General features: G+C 45.0%; 1 long non-coding RNA gene across 2 annotated transcripts in view; it reads right to left on the reverse strand.

Moving 5' to 3' along the window:
* The window catches only part of LOC144756087 (uncharacterized), a 1092383-nt gene that overhangs the window by 20513 nt on the left and 1047746 nt on the right, over positions 1-24124 (reverse strand). The window contains exon 10 of one of the 2 annotated variants that reach the window (XR_013595068.1): positions 2678-2816. The exons of the other annotated variant lie outside the window; for it this stretch is intronic. This is a non-coding gene — a long non-coding RNA (uncharacterized LOC144756087). The remainder of the gene's footprint in view (positions 1-2677; positions 2817-24124) is intronic. 2 annotated transcript variants of the gene reach the window in all.

A 24124-nucleotide genomic window follows, 5' to 3' on the forward strand; every position in this document is an offset into this window, starting at 1 on the left:
CAATGTTTAACATTTTTATGTCCTCTTGAAAAGGAGATCAGGTACAATTGCGTTTCATCCGCATATATGTGGTGAAGGATGTCGGCTCTGTTCAAAATGACCGCAAGAGGTTCCATTAATAGGTTGAAGAGAGTGGGCGAGAGCGTAGAACCTTGAGGGACTCCAATAAGAACAGGAGTACTGGTAGCGATGGCATGATTAACTTTGATCCTTTGCGTGCGGTTGTAAAGGAAGGAGTAAAACCAGTGTAGGACCGGGCCGGACAATCCCATCCTATGTTGTAGATCAATCAAGTTTTTGTGTTTGATGTTGGTATCGAAGGCTGAGGACAGGTCTAGAAGGATCAGGAGACAAGGAACATTTTGGTCAAGGGCTCTCACGGTGTCATCAACAATGTGAGTTAGTGCTGTTTCGGTGCTGTGCCCTGCTCTGAGAATCCTGATTGATGGGAATCCAGGAGTTGATATTTCTCAACATGTTTCCAGAGCTGCGAGTGAACAAATTTTTCAAGCAATTTTGTTAGAGTCATGCTGCTGGTGATAGGTCGGAAGTTGTTTGAATCTGATAAGTCCGCATTGGGCTTCATGGGAATGGGAGTAACTTGCCCAACTTTTTAGGCAGTCTGGAATCTTTCCCTGTATGAGGGATTAATGAATGATCCTGGACCAAAGAGGGAGAACGGCCAACATTAAATCTTTATAGAGCTTGTTCAGCATCAGCAATATATATTGCAGAGATAACATGCGGAAAGACTATTTCCTGATAAATTTGTTTAAACCTCGTAGATCCATCACCTGCCTCCACTTGGTAGTTTGTTTTTTCCGTATAAGGTAGAATAGCGAGTAGAATCCTTTCCTTCGCTGTAGACAAAGGATCTCCTCTATTGCGCCTTTTATGAGCAGAGAAAGAACGTCTCTCTTTAGGGCCGAAAGATGTTGCTGTTTTCTGGGAATGGGAGGTCGGTCCGGTGGTCTTTGGACGAAGTCTAGGGTGTGACCTTGATGAATAATGTCCAACATCCATCACAAAACACACGTCCATATATCACCCCGCTGGAAATGGACAAGTGGAACGATTCAATAGAGTACTAATGTGGTCCATCCAGGCAGCCATCATGATGGGAAATGACTGGGAAAAAGATATATTACACATGATTTGGGCCTATCGCATCACCCCTACCACTACAGGGTACAGCCCCTTCCAGATCCTCAGAAGCAGAGATCCATTCACCAAAGACAATTTGGCATGGAAGGAAAAGACGGTTACCAGCAAATGGTCCCCTGCTGTGGTACAGAGAAATTTGGAAAAAGCTCAAACCATATATACGGAACATTACAACAAGAGAAAAAATGGAAAGGACACAGCGTTGGAAAAAGGAGAATGGGTGAGGGTAAAGCTGGCAGTACTACAGAAAAAGGGGGACAGTAAATACAGCCGGCCCCTTCAAGTCAAAGAAATCTATGATCGAGCAGCAATGTTGAGTGATGGGAATGTGTGGTCCCAGGACCGCATGGCTCGATGCAACAATGGGCTCTCGAATTTCGAGAACAAGAAGTGACAGATCAGAGTACAACAGAGAATGAGAACATCACTCCGGAAGGAGACATGGAAGGTGCGGACCCGGGGTTGGAGCAAGGAGGCGTTGAAACTCCCAGGGCAGAGACACAGAGGCGAGAGAGGAGAGAGCCGACTTGCAGAGAGAGCCCGGGTACCCAAGAAGGTAGAGAGAGGGGGTCTGTGATGACCAGCGGAAGAGAAGCGATGTCCACCCCGGTAAGATGCACAAGGAGGGGACGAGTGCTTGTGAGACCTTCCAGGTTCCAGGACTACGAGATGGGTGATGGACAATAACCCATAGACTGTTTTGTCCATGTGATACTAAAAGGGGGAGATATCTAGAGTTGCCGTTCTAGTGTTCACGCTACGTCACTACGTAGCGTGAACGGCGGCCATTTTGGGTCACGCGCGAAGAGCGCGAATCGGGTGCCGGAGCAGGAGCTAAGTGGCAGCAAGCTCGGCGCTCTCCGTGAGAGTGAAATATAAGTAAATAAATACAGCATTAGACAGCACAAGGTGTCCTGTCTTTATTAAGAGGAACCACACCTCTACATGCCCTGCTCTCTCCTCCTGTCAGCAGCCACGGCATGGAGCCGAAGGTGCGGCTCCCACTATAATAACCAAGGCAGCAGAGTCTGTTCTCATCACCCTTACACCGGATAGTGTGAGGCTTCTGGCAGACGACGCTCGCCGTCTCACAGCTTTTCTCCTTTGTAAAGTGCAATCCTCCTTAAAGTACTTATAGGAATGTTTCTTCCAGCGTTGATGCAGCTTGTGTACGGTAAGGTTTTGTGCTCATGTCCGGATGCAATGCCTTGACCTTGTGAGGTTCGGAGGAGTCTGTCAGCCTATATGACGTCTCATGTTGGCTTGTACAATGCGCCTATCTTGTATAAAGCTGAATAATATTGTAAATGAAGGCAGCCTACTTACTTAAAATCATAAACGCATGTTGGGTGAGGGAAGCGTAACTTGAAGAGGTGTCATGAGAAACGAAACTCATTATTGGTGGAAGGAACACATTGCCTGTATGCTGGCTGCAGGGTTTGAACTGAACACACTTGCATGCGAGTTTATTTACCTTTTCCTGAAACCTGAAAACTGCGTCCAAGTCACCTACCTCAGAGCATCGGCAGCAGACGGAAAAACCTCCTCCCGTTATGTGGATGTTGTCGTTTTATTATATGCTGCTTGCATATTCCTTATAGCTGCAGTATCTCCCGACAGTGCTATGAAGCATCTTCTAGCCTTAAGCAGCACTATAGGAGGAAAATAAAACGATTAAAAAAAATTAATTGAAGCGTTCATCCTACTTGATGTCAACGTCAGCCCATGCGTTTGGAAAGAAGGGTTTTTATGACATCCAGGTTCAGGCGTTAATTAACTGGTTCCAATATTATTTTATTTTTTTGGAAGTGGACTATATTGTCCCGACCAATGAAACTTTGGCACTGATTTGCCTTTATTTAGCGCCAGTACTGAAGTGGCACCAAGTGCTAATTTCTGACGCAGCGAAGTGCCGATCGACTTCCCATTGCGAAATACATTTTGCCCTATGGGAACTTGCCCTCATCCCTGCTTGTTACCACTCTTTCAAAGATAATAGACAAGAGGGTTGGCGCTCTAAGTCGCAAAGCCATTTTACTCTGAGCTTGAGTGAAAATATATTTTGCTCTTACAAATTAACACAACAGTGTTCTTCTTACTGAGTGGAATAAATAGAAATTTTAGGAGCACGTAGTGAAATTCCTAGTGATTCAAACAGCGCTATTGCCTGTGCTATTGAAAATGATATTATTTAGACGTGTTGAACCTTTTAGTACATCATTTACTGATTGTAGCTCCATGACCCAAAGGCGTTTTGTAATGTCATTTTGAACATTTCAGCCCAAAATATACTTTGAGCTGAAAAAGTTCACGCGATCACAGGGCAAAATCCCCTCTTCTATTTTCTCTGCAAAGGGGTCTCATGGGGAAGGGTCAGACTGGCACAGAAAATAGTCCCATTGCAACACTTCTAACTGCTGCAGTGCTGTTTTGCAAGAATATCACAACATCTGAGCAGGCCTCTCAGAAGACATACAAAAGTAAACAAAGTATTCAGTGTCATAACTAGAGGGAGCAATGGGTTTACTGATTGACATAAGATATAAAGGTTATATCCACCCTAAAACCTAAGTAATCAGTATCAACAATACAGGAAACAAGCATGGGCGTTGCCAATAGGTCACAAGTTTGGGACCTTATAAGTATTTAGTTATCCAGCACAATATCCTTGTTTTTATCGTTCCTGTGTCATATTATAACATCACAGTCATGACAAGTAGTTTTGTCGCTCATATAGAGCTTAAAGTAATTTTTCTCTTAAGCAGACCTTGTTCTTTGGGGACTCAGTGTCTCGCCATATGTTGCAATCTACTTAAGTGGTTCGATGCCCACGTTTTTCAAAACCTTCAGTTAAATAAAACCTTGACGTTTATGAGTACTGCATAGTGATGTATTAATACCGGTCTAGCGCCTCAGTAACTCAATGTCATTAAAAGCACATGGTAAGAAGCTCATTAACACCAGCCTTATATTTGGGGATTTAAATAATGCAGCACAGTGAAATGTACTTTTCTGGGGACTGCCGCGTGTTACTTCTCTCATTAGCAATTTCCACCTTTATTAGCCTTTCACACCTGGTTACCCCTGGTCGTGTGGCAGGTGCACATCTACAGATGGCCAGACCTAGCAGGTCAAAAGAAAACGAACTGTATGGCAGTTGTTTTTAGGGATGATGGGAGATGCTTGGTATGTACATGTTACATATGATAGAGTGTAAAATTACTTTATTTAATGGCAACACCCAGCATTGTTTGTGCGGTGATTAGATGACACTGTGAGAGGCAAGATCCTGTTTATATATATTTCCCAAAGTTGCTTCTGAGCTCAAAAACGCCACTCCACACGAGGACAGCTCAACAGAACTTTATTTTAGAAACCGGCTCACCTTCCAGAACAATTAACAATCCCTGACGCGTTTCGATGCGCATGCATCTTATTCATAGGGCGGGGGAGCAGCAAAACCACGGATCAGATTCCAGCCTCTTTTCTCCCATATATTGCATCCACCCTCCAGTGAGCAGCATGCTGGGTGCTGTAGTCTTAATGTCTCCCCTCCAGTGTGGTCCGTGTTAGTGCCAATATTGAAACACCCCCAATATTTTCATCAGTGTCGAGCCCTCCAATGGGCCTCAGAAAAATGCTCCGGTTTCACAATGAAAGTTCTTCATGTGCTGAAAGGAGGCCTCCGTTCTTTAACCGCATGCGCGCTGCGGCTATTTTCGCGCTGCGCGGCTTTTTTCAAAAAGCCGCGTTACATGACGAGCTCAGCTCGTCATCAGCGTGCGAGCAGCGCAACTGATGACGAGCTGAGCTCGTCATCAGCGCCGAAGGGGTTAAAAGCCACACAGATCTGTTTTCCATCAGCCAGGCGGTGCAATTTTCCACGGCCGAGGCCGCCGCGTTGAAACTTTTCCCAAAGTTGCCTCTGAGCTCAAAAACGCCACTCCACACGAGGACAGCTCAACAGAACTTTATTTTAGAAACCAGCTCACCTTCCTGAACAATTAACAATCCCTGACGCGTTTCGATGCGCATGCATCTTATTCATAGGGCGGGGGGAGCAGCAAAACCACGGATCAGATTCCAGCCTCTTTTCTCCCATATATTGCATCCACCCTCCAGTGAGCAGCATGCTGGGTGCTGTAGTCTTAATGTCTCCCCTCCAGTGTGGTCCGTGTTAGTGCCAATATTGAAACACCCCCAATATTTCCACAGTGTCGAGCCCTCCAGTGGGCCTCAGAAAAATGCTCCGGTTTCACAATGAAAGTTCCTCATGTGCTGAAAGGAGGCTGCCGTTCTTTAACAGCCACACAGACCTGTTTTCCATCAGCCAGGCGGTGCAATTTTCCACGGCCGAGGCCGCCGCGTTGAAACATTTCCCAAAGTTGCCTCTGAGCTCAAAAACGCCACTCCACACGAGGACAGCTCAACAGAACTTTATTTTAGAAACCGGCTCACCTTCCCGAACAATTAACAATCCCTGACGCGTTTCGATGCGCATGCATCTTATTCATAGGGCGGGGGGAGCAGCAAAACCACGGATCAGATTCCAGCCTCTTTTCTCCCATATATTTCATCCACCCTCCAGTGAGCAGCATGCTGGGTGCTGTAGTCTTAATGTCTCCCCTCCAGTGTGGTACGTGTTAGTGCCAATATTGAAACACCCCCAATATTTTCCACGCGGCGGCCTCGGCCGTGGAAAATTGCACTGCCTGGCTGATGGAAAACAGGTCTGTGTGGCTGTTAAAGAACGGCAGCCTCCTTTCAGCACATGAGGAACTTTCATTGTGAAACCGGAGCATTTTTCTGAGGCCCACTGGAGGGCTCGACACTGTGGAAAATATTGGGGGTGTTTCAATATTGGCACTAACACGGACCACACTGGAGGGGAGACATTAAGACTACAGCACCCAGCATGCTGCTCACTGGAGGGTGGATGCAATATATGGGAGAAAAGAGGCTGGAATCTGATCCGTGGTTTTGCTGCTCCCCCGCCCTATGAATAAGATGCATGCGCATCGAAACGCCTCAGGGATTGTTAATTGTTCGGGAAGGTGAGCCGGTTTCTAAAATAAAGTTCTGTTGAGCTGTTCTCGTGTGGAGTGGCGTTTTTGAGCTCAGAGGCAACTTTGGGAAATATATATACATCAAAACACCTTCTCCTTGCCGGAAAGATGAGCGGGACAGAGCGGAGCACAGAGAGGCAGCCTTTATTGATCTTGAAGGTATGACGCGTTTCGGAAATCTTTATTACTTTTTCAAATACCATAGTCTAAATAGCTGATTGACTGCTTGCATGTTTCAAAGTAGTCCAGCTCCTCCTAAATAGGATGCGCACACCTGACCTGCATGTACTACGTCACCATCCCTTCTACTTGTGTTGAAAAACTGCAAGTCCCACAATGCAGCGTAATATTATGCCGGGACGGGTGATGCTTGTGGCCTTGAATGTCAATACTCGCAGTGAGTGAAGGGTCAAATAACCAACGTGGTCAGGTGAAAAACACAGCTCGACTTGCCCCTACTTCCAGCCACAGTTCCCTACGTGGGGCAAAACCGGAGACAATGGCACAGTGTCCATACATATACATATGTGAAAACATATGGATGTATGACGTTACAACGCACACCATTACAACGCATACCATTACAACGAATTCTTAAAAAATACCTTTACAACGCATTCCACTACAACGCATACTACATTTACAACGCATACCATTACAACGCGTTACTTTACATTGCATATAAGGTAAGTGTTGGATAGTGTAGGGGTTAAAATTACTATTCTAACTCCAGGGGGTGCAACAGTAGGGAAAGTTTTGGATAGTGTAGGGGTTAAAATTACTATTCTAACTCCAGGGGGTGCAACAGTAGGGTAAGTGTTGGATGGTAAGTTTTGCATTGTAATGGTATGCGTTGTAATGACTGCGTTGTAATGGTATGCGTTGTAGTGGTGTGCGATGTAGTGTCATGCGTTGTAATGACTGCGTTGTAAATGTATGCGTTGTAATGGATGTTGCGTTGTAAAAGTTTCGTTGTAATGGTAGTGCGTTGTAAAAGTTGCATTGTAAACGTTGTATACCAAAACATATACATGCAGCCTAGAATGTTTCCAACATGGCAGAGATGCCGAAATTACATAGGTTTGCATTGCAAGAACAGTACCCTCCTAACCCATAAGGAAAGAGGAAGAAGTGAGAAAATGCCATACAACAATGCTTTATTGCCTTAAGGAAAGCTCGTAATTGCAGGTAGTTGCCTGTAGGCTGCATAGCAGAGCAATGAAACAAAGAAAAAACTGACACCTTGCCTTTAAGGCTTTCAAGGGTTAGGGTTCCTTTAAGACCTGCAGGAGACCCCCGCTCCCATGATGCACCACAGGCGACAGTTAGGTCAGTTCTTTTTGACAGTGTACTATGTACGGACTCCTGAGTAGACATGCAATTAACATAAAAACAACTCTAATAATGCTCGTCTGGGGAGGAGGGACTATGACTTTGATGAGTATACCCCTGGATGAGAACTAGGATTACAAGTAAGTAACTAATCCTTCTCATCCAGGGAATACTCATCAATAGTCATAATCTATGAATAGAGTAGCAAGCCCATACCAAAAGTCTCGTGGACGAGCAATAGAGTATACAGAACATGAAAAAACATCATATTCAAATTGCAATTATGCAAACAAATTCCTTAAAGAAGCCTGCCCAACATGGGCATCGGCTAAAGCATCAGAATCTAGGTAGTAATGGCATGTGAAGGTATGCACTGATCGCCATGTAGCTGCCTTGCAGATTTCAGACCTAGGAACGTTGCGAAGGAGAGCTGTGGTAGATGCTTTCCCTCTGGTAGAGTGTGCTTTAGGTCTGCCTTGTAAGGTCTTGTTAGCTAAATGGTAGGATAGAGCTATACAAGAGACGATCCATTAAGAAATAGATCTTTTAGATGCAGCTAGACGGGTGTTCGTGGAACCGTAGTTGATAAAGAGCCGGTCAGATTTCCTAAGTGTAAGAGTTTTGGCCAGGAAAACTTCAATACTCTCCGGAGATCAAAAGAGTGTAATGATCTCTCCGGGGGAGTGGATGGTTGAGGAAAGAAAGTGGGCAGAGTAATCACTTGATTGATGTTAAAATCTGAGACCACCTTTGGAAGGAAGCTCGGATGTGTACGTAGCAGCACTCTATTGGCATGAAACACAGTGTAAGGTTCCTTGCAGCACAGCGCATGAATCTTACTCACCCTGCGGGCAGAAGTGATGGCTACTAAAAACTCAGCCTTCCAGGTCAAATGCTGAAAAGACGCCTTGTGAATAGGCTCGAAAGGAGCACCCATCAGTTCAGTAAGGACTATGTTAAGCTCCCAAGGTGGAGAAGGGGATCTTACTGGTGAATAAACCTTCCCGAGTCCCTCTAGAAAGTCCTTGACCACTGGCATTTGGAAGAATGAAGTCTGGGTAGGAGACTTTCTGTAAGCTGTAATGGCAGCCAGTGGACCCTGATGGAGGGGTATTTCAGGCCTGACTTTGCCAAGTACAGCAGGTAGGGAAGGATCACTTGCTCCTGACCCTTGGTCGGATCAAAAGCGTTGTCCTTACACAACAGGTAGAATCTCTTCCACTTGAAAGCTTAAGATTTTCTGGTAGAGGGTCTCTTTGCTTCCATGAGAATGTGCATACAATCGGCAGAGAGGTCTAGGTGTCTGTACTGGATGACTTCAGGAGCCATGCAGTCAATCGTAGAGATGGGAGGTTGGGATGAAATACTCTCCCCTCGTTCTTGGTCAGCAAGTCCGGGTGGCAGGGCAGCCTCCGATGTGGAGCTTCTGACAGTTGCAGGAGATCCGGATACCACCACTGGCGCGGCCACTCCGGTGCTATCAGGATCATTCTGGTGTTGGTCCTGTAAAACTTCTGCATGACCGGCGGGATCAGAGGGAGAGTCGGAAAAGCGTACAGCAATGTCTGCGACCAGCTGATCAAAAGTGCATTCCCCCGTGATCCTTGCTGAGGGAATCTGGACGCAAAGACGGGGCATTTTGTATTTGCTGCGTCTGCGAAAATGTCGATGTCTGGCGCTCCCCATTGCCGAAAGACGTCCTGAGCGACTTCGTCATTGAGCACCCAGTCGTGCGCTTCTACGAAGTCTCTGCTGAGAACATCTGTCTGCACGTTCAAGGTTCCTGGAAGATGAAAGGCTACGGTCGTGAGTCTCCTCGCCAGAAGCCACTTCCATATGGTCTGGGCCTCCCGAGACAGGACCTGTGACCTGGTGCCTCCCTGCTTGTTCAGATAGTACATTGTTGTTGTGTTGTCTGACTGAATCTGAATGGAGCTGGACTGTAGGGGCGGGTACAAAGACTTGAGAGCAAGATGGACTGCCCTTAGTTCCAAGAAGTTGATGTGATAACTTCTCATTCTGTCTCAGACCAGAGACCTTGTACCTGAAGCTGGTCCAAGAGAGCTCTCCAACCCTGCAAGGAGGCATCTGTAACCACTGTCTGGGTCGGAGGAACCTGATGAAAAGGGACCCCTTGTAGAATGTGTGAGCGCTTCAACCACCATTTGATGGAGTCTCTGGCAGCCTGAGGGAGAGAGACATGATCTTCCCAACAGCCTGACCTCTGTGTCCTTTGATCTTTGAGGGACTGTTGCAGAGGCCGCATGTGAAGTCTTGCATTGGGCACAATGTATAGGCATGAGGCCATCGATCCCAGCAGTGATGACACCTGCCTTGCTGTGGGATGTGTAGAGCTGAGAAGAGTGCGGCACTTGATCAGCATTGATGATAACTTCTCCGACGAAGGACACACGCTTGCCCTTGCGGAGTCCAGGGAAGCGCCCAGATAATGTATCTGTTGTGTGGGGTTGAGGACTGACTTCTTGTAGTTGACTTGCAACCCCAGGGAGTGCAGCAGATTGAGACAGTACGATAGATGGCTTTGGAGTAGTGCAGGTGTGGAACTTTTAGGAGCCAGTCGTCTAGGTAGGGATAGACGAAGATCTTCCTTCTGCGGAGGAAGGCAGCTACCTCCGCCATGCACTTGGAGAACGTCCGGGGGGCGGATTTCAGCCCGAACGGAAGTACTCGGTACTGGTAGTGCTGGCGAAAAGCCTGGAACCTGAGAAATTTGCGATGTTTCACCGAAAAAGGAATGTGAAAGTAGGCGTCCTGCAGGCCGATGGCACACATCCAGTCTCCCTGGTGAAGATGTGGAAAAATCTGGTGCAGGGCTGGCATTGGAAATTTCTCTTTCCTTATAAACCTGTTCAGTAGGCACAGGTCGAGGATAAGTCTGTACTCTTTGGCTACTCCTTGGTTTTGAACCAGGAAGTACCGAGAGTATACCCCCTGGTTTCGCTGGTGATGTGGGACCTTCTCTATGGCCTTTATGGAGAGGAGGGTAGACATTTCGCTTCGTAACAGAAGATTGTGTTGTTGAGGAAGGCATTTCAATTGTGGGGGCACTTGCGGGGGGGGGAGACTTGAACCTCAGCAAGTAACCATGCTGCACAATATTCAGAACCCATCGTTCTCTTGTTATGGTTTCCCACTCTTCCAGGTGAAAATCGATACAGGTGGCGAACGGGTGCGGAGGAAGCAATGCCTCACTGCTTGGGAGGCTGCTTGGAGGAGGACTGCTGTTGCTTGTTGTTCCCCTATCCTCTGCCAGGGCGCTTCTGCTGGAATTGGGACCTATGCTGGTTCTGGGAGGACCATTGAGGGGTTTGAACCCTCTGTTGGAAGGGACGTTTGTCGTTCTGACGAAAGCATTTGTGAAACTCCTTCCTTTTTTCCAGCCCAACTGCTTTGACGGTATCCAGCTCGGTCTTCATCTTAGTCATCTCCTCATCGGCATGAGCCCCGAATAAGGAGGAATCATGCGTCTGGCTTAAGACCTGTGAGGCGCAGCCATGCTGAGCGCCACAAACAGATGCCATGTGAGTAGCCATGCACGGCGAGATCTGAGGCATCCGCTGCTGCGCTGATGACTTGGTTGGCTACTAGACCACTCTCCTGCAGGATCTCACGGAAGTCCTGCCAATCTTCTTTGGGGAGCTTGTTGGTGAACCTTGCCAGGGAGTACCAAAGAGATCTGTCATATCGCCCAAGAAGGGTTGAGGCACTTCCAATCTTCATAGATGACGCAGAAGTATTGCACATTTTCCTGCCATAAGTGTCCTTTTCTGGAGGAACTGAAGCTGACGAGGATGCAGAGTGTACTTTCATGGCAGCCGCCACAATGACGGAGTCCGCTGGGGGATCAGACCTAAGAAACAACGGATCTTTGGATGGAGCCTTATACTTCTTAGCGATCCTCGACGGAACTGACCCCACTGTGGCAGGGGTAAGGAACGTGGCCATAGCTGGTTCTAAAAACGTTGGCACCAGAGGCGGCAGCGGTCTGGCGCTGTACGATGGTGCAATGTCTAAAAAACAATTGACGTAGGGATCACAGGAGTATGCAAGGTGCTATTCAGCTTCTTTGCTCCTCTACCCAGTACGTCAGAGAAATTCCTGATGTCATCGATGGGAGATACCCTTGATGGTGAAGTCGATGAAAAGGTGGGCAAATAGTCCCCAACAGAAGACCTCGTGGAAGAAGACCAGGTGGATGATCTTCTGCGTCTCCTCTTGTGTGAACATTCGTGGTGCGAGCTGTTACTACCCCTGGACTGTGATCGGTGTGTGGAAGGTGACCTTGTTCTACTGGGGGGGACTTGGAAGGCTTTGCAGGAGCATTTCTATCAGGAGAGGTTCTGGATGGTGAGTATGTCCGAGAGTAGTCCGAGCCCTTACTTCTGCGGTCACCTGTTCTGACACCCTGCAGCCATCGAGGCGATAGACCGTAGGCCCTCTTCTCGCCAGCTCTAGATCTCTCTGGAGAATTCTGCACAATATGCAGCCCTGGAGATGATGACTGGGCTCTTGACGTCGATCAGGATCTCGATGTTGACTGGCGCCGGGCCTCCTCAGTGGCCTCTGCAATTTTTTCCCCTCGACGTCGATGAGGTCTGCGTCACCTTCGGCGTCGATGTGCGCAGCCATCTGCTGCGGGAATGCCGTCTTGTCATCGACATTGGTCTTGACGCCGATCACCTACGGCGGTGTGGGGACCTTGACGTCGACGGCGATGGGGGGACCTCGACGTCGACCTCCCATGACGTCGTGCTGGCGTCGATCTCCTCGAAGTCAAATGATGGGACCTCGACGACGCTTTCAACGTCGACATGTCCAATCGCGGCATGGACTTCGCCGTTATGTCTCTCGACGGCGACCCCTTCGAGGTTGGTGGAGAGTGCCTCGATGTCAACGGAAGCCTCGACGTCGACGGAGCTTTCTCAGGTCTCTCAGGACCCACAGCCTTTGAGCACGAATTGCTGTGCCTCGATGCCGAATTACTGGCATGAGGCGGAGTCTCGACGTCGAGACAATGACTTCTCCCTTGACGCTGAAGTGTGCCTCGGCCTCTTCGAAGACGATCTCGACGTCGAACATTCCGTCACTTTCTTTTTCCTTGACTCAAGGGAGGTGGAACGACTCCATTTTCGTTGTTGCTTACTTGAAGAAGGCGCTCTGAAGTCTCCATGGTCACCTCCATGATGGCTGCTGTCCTTCTCCAGCTGGGCATGAAGCTTGATGCGTTCTCTGTCGCGTAGAGTCCTTTTGGAAAACTTCTGGCAGTGATAACACTGGTCTGGGTTGTGAGAAGTTGGAAGACACACAATACACACAGAGTGTGGGTCTGACAGTGCCATTTTCTTGCCACAGGAAGGACATTTCCGAAATAAAGCAGGCATTCTGAGTGGAAAAAAATTAGAAAAAAACAAAAAGCCAGTAGAATATGCCTCTAGGAATCAGAATCTGTCGAATTTTCTGAGAAAATATCAAATAAATCACTTTCAGTCAAAAAATAGAAGAGCTCAAACTCCAGGATCCTCACAGAAGGAGCCGGAAAAAAGAACTGACCTAACTGTCACCTATGGTGCATCATGGGAGCAGGGGGTCTCCTGCAGGTCTTAAAGGCACGGTACCCTAACCCTTGAGAGCCTTAAAGGCAAGGTGTCAGTTTTTTCTCTGTTTCATTGCTCTGCTATGCAGCCTAAAGGCAACTGCCTGCAATTACAAGCGTTCCTTAAGGCAATAAAGCATTGTTGACAATTTCTCAATGCTTCCTCTTTCCTTATGGGTTAGGAGGGTACTATTCTTGCAATGCAAACCTATGTAATTTCGGCATTTTTGCCATGTTGGAAACATTCTAGGCTGCATGTGTATGTTTTCACATATGTATGTATATATATGTATTTTCTATATGCACCAGGATCCCGCACATGGGCGGGGATTATTCATAGATTATGACTATTGATGAGTATCCCCTGGATGAGAACTCTACACAGCATGTGGCGTAGTTTTGTATGCCCACACCACATCTCTGACAGCTGTCTCACAATCAACTCTCGCCTTTTTCGCACTCTGGATACACTCAACCAAAACCCAGTTAAAGCTCCCAACTTTTCCGTTGGCTTGGGGATAATAAAGGAGAGTGCGCAAGTGCTTTATACCCACTTTTGCTAAAAATTCTTGCAAACTACAAGAAGTAAATTGCACTCCATTGCAATAGTTCTTCAGGAACACCTTCTCTACTAAATACATCTTGTAGAAAATGAAGAAACAGATTTAGTATTGGGTTCTGAAACACCTCTCACTTCCACCCATCTTTAAAGATAATCAATTAAAACAAAATAGTTCATGCAATTAGGAATTACATGAAATGGTCCTAAAAAAACCTTTGCCATACTTTGTTTGGACACAGAACAGGTGTGGAGCACGTTGAGGATGTAGATAGGTGCTTATCACTGTATAAGCAATGTGTACACTCATTCACTAAAATTTCAACCTCAAGATCTACTCTGGGCAACCATAAGTCATTACGAATTCCGCGTTTGGTTGCCTTCATACCTAGATGACCAGAATGAGCCGTTTCAATGATTCTTCTCCTGAAATAAGAGGGTGGGATTAATTTTCCCTCTCTAACCAACAAATTGTTTTCAATGGATAACTCGTTGGCAACCTTGCAAAAGGGTTGTAAAACAGGATCAATAGATCTTTCTTTAGGCCACCCCACTACAACAAAGTTCATCACCTGTTTTAACACTGTGTCATTTTCTAAAGCTTTACGCCAATCTTCCATATTGGAACAAATCACAGTGTATTCAACAGTGGCAATGATGCATTCCTCAATATCCTCTTCCTCTTTTACATTGAGCTTTACATTTTGAATAGGAAGCCTGGATAAAAAATCTGCCTTGACATTCTTACCACCAGCAATATGTTGCACAGAAAAATTGAATTCCAGAAATGTGGTAACCAGTGTGGCCAATCTATCAGTGGCGTTTTGAATCTTATTACCTGAAAGGATATCTACTAATGGTTTGTGATCCGTTCTAAGCCAAAACCTTCTGCCCCATAAGTAAGATTTGAACTTCTCTACTCCCCACACAGATGGCAGCATTTCTTTTTCAATTACTGATACCTTAACTCCACATCTTTCATTCTTCTTGATGCAAACCCAATGGTTACCTCATTGATACCTACAATTTGTGACAGTACAGCACCCATGCCATATGAACTAGCATCGACAGTGACGTAAGTACCATGACCTTCAACATATGCGTTTTGAATAGGAAGACTGGATAAAAAAATCTGCCTTGACATTCTTACCACCAGCAATATGTTGCACAGAAAAATTGAATTCCAGAAATGTGGTAACCGGTGTGGCCAATCTAGCAGTGGCGTTTTTAATCTTATTGCCTGAAAGGATATCTACTAATGGTTTGTGATCCGTTCTAAGCCAAAACCTTCTTCCCCATAAGTAAGATTTGAACTTCTCTACTCCCCACACAGATGACAGCATTTCTTTTTCAATTACTGAATACCTTAACTCCACACCTTTCATTCTTCTTGATGCAAACCCAATGGTTACATCATTGTTACCTACAATTTGTGACAGTACAGCACCCATGCCATATGAACTAGCATCGACAGTGACGTAAGTATCATGACCTTCAACATATGCTTGAAGTGCCGGAACAGACAAGATACTTTCTTTGATAAGTTGAAAATACTCTTGACAAGTTGATGTCCAAATAAAATCAATTACTTTTTTTTAATAAACTCCTAAAGCATTCAGGAAGCCTAGCAATTTTTTAATATATTTTGAATAAAATTCACACAAACCAATGAAGGATCGTAATTAATCCTTATCAACAGGATGTGGGGCATTAATAATACCATCTACAATACTTGCTTTAGGTTTTCCACCATCTTTAGAATATACATGACCCAAGTATTCAATCTCATTAATTGCAAATATACATTTATCCTCCCTGACAGTGACTCGATTGCTTTGCAATATTGAAATAGCTTGTTTGACTACACTGTTGAGCTTTTCCTCTGAAACAGTGTGAATTAATAAGTCATCTTAAAATACAACTACATTAGACACACCTTGAAACATGTTACTCATTACCTTTTGCGAAGACGGAAGCAGCTGACGCCAGTCCAAATGGCATTCTGCGAAATTGAAAAGTACCATCAGGTGTGACAATAGCTGTTAAATGTCTAGAAGACTCCTCCAATTCCACCTGATGGTAAGCCGCCCATAAATCCAATTCAGATAACCATTTAGACTGGCCCACGGTCGTAATTAAATAATCAATGCGTGGTAAAGAATAGTTCTCCACCCATATGGCATCATTAAGGGATGTTAAATCCACACATAAGCGCAATTCACCATTTTACTTCTTGGCAAGAACGATTGGAGAAAGCCATAACGTGGCATCCACTTTCTCTATGATGCCACCTTGCATATTTTTTAACATTTGTGTCAATTCATTTTGTACACTATGTGGAATATTACGTAGTCTGTGTTTCACAGGTGAAACACCTTCCTTAATTTTAATGGTATGAGAAAAATCTTTTATCATACCACTTTTATCACTAAAAACATCTCCAAATTTCTCCTTCCATAGTGTGTGGTCAGATACAGCTTAAGTAAGTGAAACCGGATGTTTATGATGTGGTTTAATTATCATGCCAAATTCTGCTTGGTGCCACCAACCCAGTACATTAATGCCGTTGTAAGCTACATACATTTTTCCATGAATAGTTTTGATTTCAAAAGTGATGTTGCCACAAAAATACCCTTCCAGGTCAATTTTACTTTCTTCAAATGCTGTAGGAACAAAATCCGGAGGTAATAGTACTTTGGGTGCCCAGGATTAATTGTATTTGTCAATAGAAATTATAGTAATTCTTGCTCCTGAATCAATGAGCAGAGGAATATCGAAACCATCAATTTGTATCTGAACTAAAGGATCACTAATGTTCTTTTCTACTTGGATGTTGTTGATGTCCACACGATCAATAGATAACTGTAACTCTTCCATTTTTTTCAACTGCATCATGTTCACTATCTAAAGCATAATCTTCTACATATCGAACAGGAGTGTGTTTGCCTCCTTTGCAAACATTATCAAAGTGGCCAACCTTTTTACATTGCCAGCATTCTTGTGCCACCGCAGGACAGTTTTTAAAATTAGAAACGTGTGAGTTTGAGCCACACATATAACATTGCAAGGTAAGTGGTCAAAAACATTCTGACCTTCAACGCCCAAATAGTAATATAGGAGCCTACGTTTTCTATCAGCTTTATATTTTAAATCAATGGCCCCTAGGACAGTGACTCGATTGCTTTGCAATATTGAAATAGCTTGTTTGACTACACTGTTGAGCTTTTCCTCTGAAACAGTGTGAATTAATAAGTCATCTTAAAATACAACTACATTAGACACACCTTGAAACATGTTACTCATTACCTTTTGGAAGACGGAAGCAGCTGACGCCAGTCCAAATGGCATTCTGCGAAATTGAAAAGTACCATCAGGTGTGACAATAGCTGTTAAATGTCTAGAAGACTCCTCCAATTCCACCTGATGGTAAGCCGCCCATAAATCCAATTCAGATAACCATTTAGACTGGCCCACGGTCGTAATTAAATCATCAATGCGTGGTAAAGAATAGTTCTCCACCCATATGGCATCATTAAGGGATGTTAAATCCACACATAAGCGCAATTCACCATTTTACTTCTTGGCAAGAACGATGGGAGAAAGCCATAACGTGGCATCCACTTTCTCTATGATGCCACCTTGCATATTTTTTAACATTTGTGTCAATTCATTTTGTACACTATGTGGAATATTACGTAGTCTGTGTTTCACAGGTGAAACACCTTCCTTAATTTTAATGGTATGAGAAAAATCTTTTATCATACCACTTTTATCACTAAAAACATCTCCAAATTTCTCCTTCCATAGTGTGTGGTCAGATACAGCTTAAGTAAGTGAAACCGGATGTTTATGACGTGGTTTAATTATCATGCCAAATTCTGCTTGGTGCCACCAACCCAGTACATTAATGCCGTTGTAAGCTACATACATTTTTCCATGAATAGTTTTGATTTCAAAAGTGATGTTGCCACAAAAATACCCTTCCAGGTCAATTTTATTGCCTTCAAATGCTGTAGTAACAAAATCCGGAGGTAATAGTACTTTGGGTGCCCAGGATTAATTGTATTTGTCAATAGAAATTATAGTAATTCTTGCTCCTGAATCAATGAGCAGAGGAATATCGAAACCATCAATTTGTATCTGAACTAAAGGATCACTAATGTTCTTTTCTACTTGGATGTTGTTGATGTCCACACGATCAATAGATAACTGTAACTCTTCCATTTTTTTCAACTGCATCATGTTCACTATCTAAAGCATAATCTTCTACATATCGAACAGGAGTGTGTTTGCCTCCTTTGCAAACATTATCAAAGTGGCCAACCTTTTTACATTTCCAGCATTCTTGTGCCACCGCAGGACAGTTTTTAAAATTAGAAACGTGTGAGTTTGAGCCACACATATAACATTTCAAGGTAAGTGGTCAAAAACATTCTGACCTTCAACGCCCAAATAGTAATATAGGAGCCTACGTTTTCTATCCTCTTTATATTTTAAATCAATGGCCCCTAGGTATGCATTGAAAGATCTATACCAAAGGCGCCATTTTATTGGAGGTTCTCCTGGTTCTTGTAAGAAAGGAGTTGGAGGACTAACTGAATGCATTGTAAGTAAGAGAAGAGAGAAAAAAAGAATATGTGAAAAAAAATTAAAGAAAAATGTAACACAACAAACAATTGGATTTTTACTAAAGATTAGCCAATAAATGAAAAGGAAGCACCAATGTTTTTCTTTGCGTTATAATAACGTTGTGGAATGGAAGATAAATCGTGTTAATCGCTGTTAATGTAAAATGCAGACTTGAAGGAAGAGATAAGTGTTTTAATCGCTGTTAACACGAATCAGGATGAAGATGCAGAATAAGCGTGTTAATCTCTGATGATAACCCAAAGCTGGAAACATTGAAAATGCAAATAAGCGTGATAATCTCTGTTAACACGATGTTGGATCTAAATGCAGAATGAGCATGTTAATTGCTGACGTTAACACAAAGCTGGATGGTTTTGACTAGTACCACTTATCACCATGAGAGGCGCTGTGTGAACTTGAAATGCTGTGGCACAGAAAACTCTAATGCTGCTAGTTGTACTTCCTGAACAGCATAGAGAAATGAAAAGGTGCAGCACAAGTTGCTTCGTTTGAAGAGGCTCGCGCTGAATGAAGATATGCCGTGGAGCCCAGCAGTTGCGGAAACAAAGCCATGCACCCAAAGGTGAGTGATGTTTAAACAATGCTGGGCTGACGAAGAGCGCGCGTTAAGAGTGAATACTGAAGTCATGAAGAAATGAGCTTGAGTGGAGCACTCAAGCAGGCAGGCAAGTGCAGCAGGGAGCACGAGCGCCGGCTGGTGCAGCGTGTAAACTGGCAGATGATAAATGTTGGTACAACACCGGTGGTTGTGGACGACAGGGAAAGTCCAATGTTCCTCACAGAGACATGGACCCATAGTGCCTCTGAACCAGACCCAAACATGGCCATACAGGATTGATAGGAAAGGTCAAAGAGGGGGATGGGTCGCTATTGTCTACTGTTCACACATTAAAGCAACTTTCTCTGACATCCCCCAGTTTAAGGAGGAGGCCATCCTGTTTAGCTTTAAAGTTACCAGCACCGATGTCCTTAATGGACTTTTAGTCTATAGACCACCGGGGCCCAGAAACACATTTATTGAATCCATTTCAACTGTTATGGAATCCTGCATGGTACACTCTAATTTCTCTGTGTTGGGAGATTTTAATTTTAATTTGGAATCTACCGATAACACGGATACCAAGGAGTTCTTAGTTTAGGTTTAAAGCAAATTGTCAATAGGCACACACATACGGGTAAACATATTCTGGATGGCATTTTTACTAACCACCCACAGACCAATTTCATTAAAACATTATCCTTGCCTTGGACAGACCACAGTGCGGTCTTCTTTGAAGTCCACACTAATGGATTCCTAAATAGAACCCCTGGTACAAATAGAAAAGGGTTATCACGCCCCTGGAAACAAATAAATAGTCTTGATCTTGAGACTGCTCTGCGATCACAGAGCATCTTTCCGGACACTGATCCTGATCAAGCAGCAATACATTTTAATCACTGGATTGAACAGGCCGTTTTAGTCTAGCTCCTAAAACCAGTGTACGTGCAAAAAATAGATTGTCATCAGCCCCATGGTATAGCACTAAGTTAAAAAACCCCAAAAGAATCTGCAGAACCAAAGAAAAACTTTGGAGGAAGGAATACTCCGAGTCAGACAAAAAACAATACGGAGACGCGTTAGCAATATACAAAGAAGCCATAACCGAGACAAAATCCACCTATTTACTGAGAAAATGATAGCCTCCAAAAATACTCCCCGAGAACTATTTAAGACAGTTTCTAAATTAGCCACCTTTGGTAATACCAAACCGTTTAACTCAACAAGACAGTTCTGTGACAAACTTGCTAAATTCTTCCATGACAAAGTGGTCAAAGTATATGACGAATTCATAGGCGGGGGCGGATCCAAAATGGCGGAGTGAGGGTCCGTGCCGGTTGACCCACCTGAAGGCTCCGTTCTCCTCCCCTGTCGGAATTTATCGTGAAGCAAGATGTCACGAAAGCTAGCAAGACCGGATCGTTTTGATTAGCGCATGCAAAAGAAAACTCACCCTTCTTCTCTCGGGAGAAATCTGACCCGCGCTGCTCGTCTCCCCGTAGCAAGCGAATGCTCCTGCTTGCTGACTCGGCTTGGCTGCTCCGACGGCTGGTACGCGATCGGATTCGCAGCTCAGGGATCAGCTGGTTCGGTCCCACCCTCTGCCGGCGTGTGGCTGCCGGCGTACTGTGGCTTAGAGGGATGTCTCCAAAGAATCCTAACCCAACCCTGCCGCGTCAAACAAGGACCAGCAAGCAAGCAGCGGTGGTGACGGCCCCCCCGATAGCCCCCGCAGCTGCCACCACCACGCTCACAGCAACAGCACCTGCATTCACCGTGGCAGCTGTGGCTTTGTCACTACCGAACACGGAAGCGCCCTCCGAGAACATCTCACCAGAGAGCAGTGGGGGCCCTGCTCTATCAGAGAGAAAGAAAATTACAACTACAGCGGCCAAACAGGTACTGAGGCCACCTATTTTTTCTGCGAGGTCACAAACTAAGGGCTTGAACTCTAAGACAGTCAAAACAGGGGGAGGAGCGGGAGGAGCGGGAGAGACTGCTCCACAACCTATGAAAGAAGCTATTATTAATCCCAGCGTGATACAGGAGGGGGGAGAGTCAGCAAGGAGCCCAAGCAGCCGAGATGTTGATATCAATGTCAAATTTGGTGCTGGTGTGGAAAAACCCCCTAATAATCCTCCGAGTGCGCAGCTTGTGATGGGGATATTGCAGGTCAGCAGAGATGACAGTAATGCAGAAACTGTGAAACTATTGCCTAAAGGGAGTAGCCACTCTATTATACCTCATGAATTACGGCTGGACTCTGCAAATGCTACTCAGCCAGCACCCAGCGAGTTAACCCGAAACAACTTAGAGGGGGCACGGGAAGCCCAGCCGGAGGGCGTTGAGTGCGGGACGTCAAACGAAACCGCAGTATTTACAACGGACTCAGCAGATATCGAGCTGGACTCATACGAGGACTGTGAGGCTGGAACCGAATCCGAAGATGATCTACCTGCCAACCATCGTATGGGGGGGAGCTTTCCTAAGACTAAAACCAAGGGCAAACAAAAATCAAAGAAAAGCAACAAGGCTGGCGCCATTTCTAAACGGCCAAAGCAAAAGCCAAATAATAACTTAGCCTTAAAGAAGAATATCCCAGACAAGAGCCCGCTTAGAAAATGGATCGAAGCAAAAGGTTTGGTTAAAACCATGACGTTAAGGCTATCAGGAGCGAGCCCCACAGATCCTACATTAACACTGATCTCCCCCGATAAGAGCATCTTGATTGATACGGATAGTACACCTTTGGTGGATCAGATAGATATATCACCAGTATTACACCCAATTACTCAACCATCCGGACAGGCAATAGCTAGCCCTTCCTTTTTGGCGGAGCTTTCCTCCGGTCCCGCCCTAGTCCCTTCCTCATCTTCATCATCTCTTATGACAAAAAATAGGGGAAACTCATCAGATGAGGAACTATTGACCTCAGATTCAGAGCCAAGAAGGGAAGGAACTAATACCTCCTCTTTGGATGAAATACTATTGATTCTGAGCAAGCAACTGAGCAATCAGCGGGCGGCAGCACAGGAATACTATCTCCAACTTAGGGAGGATAATAACAAGATGCAATCCTCTCTATCTGACCTTACTACTAGAATTGGGGGGATTTCACAGGAAACTACGGAACTACAGCAACGAGTGGTACAGGTGGAGGAGTCAAGTACGAAAACGGCAGGAGCAGTGGAAAAACACGACGATCAGTTGAAGATATTACAACTAAAGGTCGAGGACCTGGAGAACAGGCAGAGGCGATCTAACCTAAGACTCTTTGGCATTCCAGAGAGATCAGAGGGCTCAGATCCTAGGGCGTACATTGTAGGGGTACTCCAGAAGGTCTTTCCTGACCTGGCAGATTGGGACTGGGACTCACAAATTCAGCGGGCCCACCGTCTGCCTCTGTTTCAAAGGAATAGAGAAAATCAGTTCCCACGCCCCTTCCTAATTTACTTCGGTGACTTTCTTCTACGCCAAGCGGTCTGGCAGAGAGCCCGCCCTAACTCTCCAATAGTTGTAGGAGAGCTTTCGTTTTTTGCACGATCTGACCTCAGTAGGGACACCATGGATAGGAGGTGGCAGCTCCGTAAATTGATGGATCCCATTAAGGCCTGTGGAGGACAGGTGTTCCTCCAAGAACCTGCCCGTCTTAAGGTTACGAGGAACGGGCGGACCCACATCTTCAATGATGTTAATGAAGCAGAGGTCTATCTTTCTAGCATTAGCTCTAGCCAAAGTCAGAGCCAGAGCCAGACTTAAAGCAACTATTCCTTACCTCAAGGGTGGTTATTAAGCTATAAAGAGAGGTTGGGGAGCACATACACACAAAGAAGGGGAAGTCAAAGGCGGGAAAAAAAAAGGGAAAAAACAAGAAAAAGGAAGAGAAATAATTTTATGTTACATTTCACTTATTGTTTGGTATGCACAACGATGAAAAAAGGGGGGGGGAGTTCTTTCAGGGTGGGTCACCACACGTGCTGCCTCTCCAACGGCAGCTATCACTGGAGGGTGGTTCTTCCCCGGCTGGGGTGAGATCCAGGGGGGTGGGAGGTGGGGGGGCTCCCTCTCCGCAAGTTGGGAGCAAGAAGAGCTGGGGGGGGGAAATCTGTTAAAAAATTTTTGCTAGTTGACAGAGCTAAACTTGACGGTTTTGATAAAGACTTTAAATTACTGCTTATTGAATGGTTTATTGATTGTTTTAGATACCCGAGAGACCAAGACTTATTGATTGGCCTAGTATTTTACAAACACTTAAATGCATGTAATAAAATGCCTAGCCTGGAACGTAGCAGGTCTCAATAGTAAAAACAAAAGATCTCTGGTGTCTGAAGAGCTGAAACTCCACAATCCTCATTTTTGCTTATTATCAGAAACCCACATCATATGGAAAGACAGGAAACTATTAAGTCAAATGGGGTATGATACTTTGGTCTGTTCCACTTTTGGGAGTCCCACAAGGGGCGTAGCTATCCTTAAAGACAAGCGATTCAGGGTTGAAGTAATGCAAACTGCTCACGATAAGGACGGTAGATGGGCTATCGCACAAATCAATTATGCAAACAACAAGTATGTTCTATGTGTGGTTTATGGCTCAAATATAGATGAACCAATTTATGATGACCAATTAAATATGAAGCTTTTGGACTGGGAGGGGGAAATCATTATAATGGGGGATTTTAACTGCATCATGGACTATAAAATTGATTCAACTAAGCCCCATGTTCGACATAGGATGCACAAGACCAGGATATCTATTTTGGACCTATGTCAGACACATAATATCAAAGACGCTTGGAAATACCTGAATCCAAATATACCGGGGTATACATATTATTCAGCGCCTCACAAAATGTGCACCAGATTAGATATGGCTTTAGCCAGCGATAAGCTATTGCAGACTGGCTCCATGACTCTTTGCCCCCGGATAACTTCTGACCATAATCCTCTAATTCTGACATTTGATACTCTAAGCATTAGGACACCCCCCAGACCGTTCTCTTTCCCTAGACATCTAATTTCAGACCCAAATTTTGTGACCCAACTCAAAGCCCATCTCCACGAATTTATAGACTTTAATAAGAACTCAACCGGATGTTGTACGGTATGGGACTCCTGCAAGGCAAGCATCAGGGGTTTTACCCAGGCCTATGTGATCAGGCAAAATTTAGAACGAAAGCAACACAAGAACACATTAATAGCAA

Source organism: Lissotriton helveticus, chromosome 5_1 (assembly GCF_964261635.1).
Source record: "Lissotriton helveticus chromosome 5_1, aLisHel1.1, whole genome shotgun sequence".
Taxonomy (NCBI): domain Eukaryota; kingdom Metazoa; phylum Chordata; class Amphibia; order Caudata; family Salamandridae; genus Lissotriton; species Lissotriton helveticus.